This window comes from Acomys russatus, chromosome 31, assembly GCF_903995435.1.
Source record: "Acomys russatus chromosome 31, mAcoRus1.1, whole genome shotgun sequence".
Classification (NCBI taxonomy): Eukaryota; Metazoa; Chordata; class Mammalia; order Rodentia; family Muridae; genus Acomys; species Acomys russatus.
This window is the reverse complement of record NC_067167.1, coordinates 22739729-22745024: the sequence shown is the minus strand read 5'-3', so window position 1 is coordinate 22745024 and position 5296 is coordinate 22739729.

Genomic DNA, 5296 nt, shown 5'->3' with positions numbered 1-5296 from the left:
GAGCCATCAGTAGAGCTCATCAAAACTCAACAGCCATGACAATCTCAGTATATTCATGTTTATTTTATTTTCAGTCATAATGTATATATATATATACACATATATAAAAATAATGTTATAATTATAATGCTTGGTGGTGGTTTTTCAGATTCTAGGTCCTTCATCTTTGATATATTAATTATTTTTATCATGGTTTCCTTCAACATTCTGAAAGAGCTTGGCAAGTTTTTATCACTGATTTAATCTTCTGTAGTGTCTGTTGTGTCCTTTGACTCTGCTTCATATTTTCATCATGAAATGGTTTACTCTTGTTTGCTATTGCTCTTATATTACTTGTCTCTCGTTTACGCATGTATTTTCTTCTTCTTCTTCTTCTTCTTCTTCTTCTTCTTCTTCTTCTTCTTCTTCTTCTTCTTCTTCTTCTTCTTCTTTTCAAGTTTAGCATATGAGACAAGCAGTGGGTTTCATCGTGGCATTTTAAAATATATGTGCCCTCATACTTCATTTGCCATTTCCCCTTTAAATTACATATTATTATGCTTTTAATGCATCCTTTTGAAGACTCAAGGTTTTTTCTGCTCCCCTGTTTTCTACTCCTTTTAAAACTTGTATTTTATTAAAAGCATCTACTTATCTCCTAACTTCTAACATATATTGTCTTCTGGATTATTTTTAGTAATATTCTTTTCCTTTCAATTTTTTTTTTCGAGGCAGGGTTTCTCTGTGTAGCCTTTGCTCTCCTGGACTTGCTTTGTAGACCAGTCAGGCCTCAAACTCACAGCAGTACACCTGCCGCTGCCTCCTGAGTACTGGAATTAAAGGCATACACTACCACACAGAGCTCTTCCTTTCAGTTTTTAATGATTATTTTCATTTGATTTGATGTATTGCCTTCTCTATCTTGTTTAGTCATTGTCAAATGAGACCGAATCTTTTCAGATTTATATTTTTCAGAAGTGTAAAAAGGCATGTATAGAATGCCTCTGATTCAATTATTTCATTATCACATACTGGTTAAATATCCCTTCCAAATCTAGCTAGAGAGTTTCACTTAAATAGCTTCTTAGTTGATTCTCAGTTCCTTGTTTAGCTATGACTATGCAGATGATGTGCCATGTAAGTTGCTATTTATCCCAGAGACAATTTTCTACATTATTATGAACAATAAGATATCTAAGTTGATGAAATTCCTGGTATATACTCTCACTTGGAATTTCTTCTAGCTTGCCATAGTGTTTTGCATGCCGAAATCACTCTTTTTAGACAATAATGATCCATCCTTAAATCTCTGGGATTTTTCATTTTGATTATGTAAATGAAAAACAAACATGGCCATCAGACAAATATAAAATGAAATGACATTATTCTGGTTCTCCCAAATGAAATATGTAGGTGGTCAGATGGTTGTTTAATATTCTATTAACAACCAAGGTAAGGTGGTCAGCCATTGAACCCAGAATGTGACAGATACATAGAATAAGGCTTGCTTAAAAAACTAGACGTGACATTGTGTTCAACACATTTTTCTTTCTAATCACATCAACTCATATTTAACAAAAATGTTTGCCAACATCTGACTTTACCTGATCTACAAACCTTACTTTTTAATACTGTTTTGTTGTTGCTGTTTTGCAGCATTTTATCTCATTGTCTTCATGACTATCTTAGTTGGAAGTAAGGTAAAATTCACTGGATATGATAAAACATTATTAGTTAAATGAAAAAGTCTAGATGAGACCATTTTTTCTTTATCATTAGCCTATTTCTTCTTATTTTTCTCCTCCTCCTCCTTCTTCTCCTCCTCCTCCTTCTTCCTTCTCCTCTTCTTCCTCTTCCTCCTCTTCTTCCTCCTCCTTTTTTTTTGTTTGTTTTGAGACAGTCTCATTATACAGTTGTAGTTGTCCTAAAGGCAAGAGTGGCCTCAAATACACAGAGATCCTCCTTCTTCTGCCTCTCAAGCGCTGGGATTAAAGGTGCAAGCCACTGCTCACAGGGCTCATTTGTCTGTTTCATTCAAAATCACAAAGATGCAGTTTCATTATTGGCCAGTCAAACAACTATTAAATGTTTCATTCAAAGTATGTTTTAACACTTGCTGGATTTCTTGGGATCGTTTTGGTGATCTTATGACATGTGATTGCCAAAACTTACATTATAGAAATAACAGAGAAAAAAATACAGCAGAAGTTGGAAAGCATTCAATAGTTTCAGGTTTCTAGCGGTTTTTGTTTAGAATAGCTGTACTTTACTTTTGAAAAAGGCTGGAAAGGTAGAGAATAAAGTCTGGACATCTTTCCTGAGCAGCATCTTGCAGGTACCCTTGTCTGTCTTGTCCCATTCAAGACCTTGAAAGAGACAGGATCAGTATTTAATTCCCACTTCTGCAGATTAGGCAACATGTAACCAAGAGGTGTCACATCAGTTGTCAGTGTCACATAGTTGTACGTGAGCAACATTTCAGCCTCAGATGTAAGTGTCTAATTAGTCACTAGTGTTTCCAACACAACAAAATGAATGCTTAAGATATAAAAATGATGCACTCAACTCATATTCTGTGCACCTCTTAAAGGCAAAGTCTAAGGAAATATAATTATTGACAATAAATTAGCTACATTAAAGGCAATATTTTCATATGCCTCTCATTTTAACCTTTGTTAAAAATATTTGATTAAGCAAATAATCACAATACTTTTGAAAAGTCCTTCTACTCTCTCATAATGCACCATAAACTGTTTAAAAATTAAAATAGTTAAGTTATCATTTCCTGCTTATTATACAATAATCCACTATTTGGAAATATTTGTTTTGGTAGCTGGAATACATTACTAATAATTTTGAGAAAATGGGGTCTTCCGGGTAAAAGCAATTTAAAGGAAATTAAGTTTATAGGCCTATCTTTATTCTGTGCAAATTCAAAGGATCTCATCCCTTATTATACAAGCCATCAGCAGTAGCTGGAAGCAGAAGGATAGATCATGGTGCTCTGCTGGCCATAAAGTCTGAAAGGGTCAGGGGTCAAGTAGAATTGGTATGGAATTAACACATGAACCGATGTTGTGGCCCTTATGGTGACAGGACTTAACCAATTCCAAGGACGCTTGAGCAGACACGGGCTATTTGTTGTCCAGACAGAATTTATGGGAACAAAGGAAACTGAGGAGAGGAATAATTCCAGGAATTATGTCTGAAAATGGAACAAGGGGGGTGAGGGAAGAAGGATGGGGTTCAGTGAGGAAATAAACACAGGCTAAGTATAAAATAGACAGATTTAAGCCAGCTGGATACACCAGACAGGGTCCTGTCTTGCCATCACAAGAGCTCAGAGCTTTAAAAGTAAAGCATCCCTGAATAGTAAGACCTGGGACAAAGGAGGCTATTTCACCTCTTCCTGTCCCTGTCCTGCCAGGACACACGTACTTATAAGACTGTCCTTGTTCTTTCTTAATTTTAAGAGATGGATGAAAACAAGAGATAGCCTGAGGGCCTGGTCTTTATCTTCCTGGTTCTAATGGATTCACATGAAGTTTTAGAGCAGCATGCATGCTGTCACCTACTGCTCATTGGATCCTCCTATTTGAGTAGTTTGCCTTGAAAAGGAGGGAAAAGAGAGTCTGAAAGTAGAGAAAAGAGAAGGCTTACCAAATTTGATTTAAAAGAGAAAGGGGTTTGATGTTTGGACGTTCGGTCCCCAGGTGGCACTGCTTAGGATGCTATGAAGTCTTTGGGAGGTGGAGTCTTGTTTCATGGAAGTTCATCACTGGGGAAGGGAGAGTTGAGAGTATAGAACCCCACCGCACTTCCAGCTTAACCTCTCCACTTCCTACAGGTGGATGAGAAGATCTCTCAGGAATCACTGATCTGAATTTGCCCCCAGATTCCTGGGACTGCAACAAGTTAATACAAAGCAAGTGACTTCACAGTAACAGAAAGCCATTCTCCTCAAGTTCTGGATGCTAAATGTCTGGTACTGAAATTCAGGTGTAGCAAGCCTATGCTGTTCCAAGTGTTCTAATGGACTCTCTTCACCTCCGCCGAGGCCCCACTGTTGCAATCATTGCCTGTACCTTCTTACCTCGACGCTGTATCCCTTGTACCCATCATAATTCTCCTGAAAGCCTGTTTCCAAGTTTGGCCATGTTCCCAAGCACTAGAGGTTTCCCCTTTAATTCATCCTTTCTTGTGGACACCAGGAACAGCAACTTAATGTTGACATGCTCCATGTTGAACTAAATTGCTTATTTCACTAGATGAATCCCAAAGGATTGCGTAGGGATCACAGCAACAGCTGTATTAACAGTACTGCTCCTACAGTAATATTTTATGTTTTCTTTTGCCCCCGCCCCCCAGCTCTCTGACCTTATTTCATTTTAATATTTCAGTTACAGTGCTTTTTCATTGTGTGTTACTGGTGGCCTCAGTGATGAATGCTTCTCAATACGATAGAGCTTGCCTGCTATTCTGGGGAAACTGAGGGGCCAGGAGAAACCATTTTTCTCCCAGATAGTGCCAGGGATGTTCTGACAAGGACTAATCCTTTCCCCTACCCTCCACTTTTATTGAAAACAGACTTTTTTTTTTTTGCCTGCAATATATTATGGTTAGTTCCCCTTCCCCCAAAGCTTCCAAGATCCTTTCCGCCTCCCCTCCCATCCAAATCCACACCTGTTTAGTCTTTCTCTCCTCCTCCCATCTCTCTCTCTCCTTAGCAAATAGGCATAACTCAGCACTTGGGAGGCAGAGGCAGGTGGCTATGTAAGTTCAAGGCCAGCCTGGTCTACAGAGCAAGTGTCAGGACAGCAAGGGCTACACAGAGAAATCTTGTCTTGAAAAACCAAAACAAGAAAAGAAACAGTAAACCCAAACAGACGACGACAACAACTACTACTACTACTACTACTACTACTACTAATAATAATAATAATAATAATAACAACAACAACAACAAAAACAAATAAAGTGGAATAACGCAAAGCAAACAGAAGAAAAAGAACCAAAGACAAACACAAAGAAACACATATAGATAGGGAGACACACACTTTTGTACACACAGAAATCCCACAAAGACACACACACACACACACATACTCACACACAGAAAAAGAGGGGGGAGGGGGAATGGAAGCCGTAATACATACAGAAACGTCTTGTAAGGTTAAAAATAGTTGAAAATATGCCCTAGCTAAACACTATGTGGCAAAGAACCTCCTATGATTTTATATAATTTTTCTTATGATGCACTATATTAACTTTAAAAATAATTTGTTATTGATTTTCTGAAAACCTTATACATAAAAGA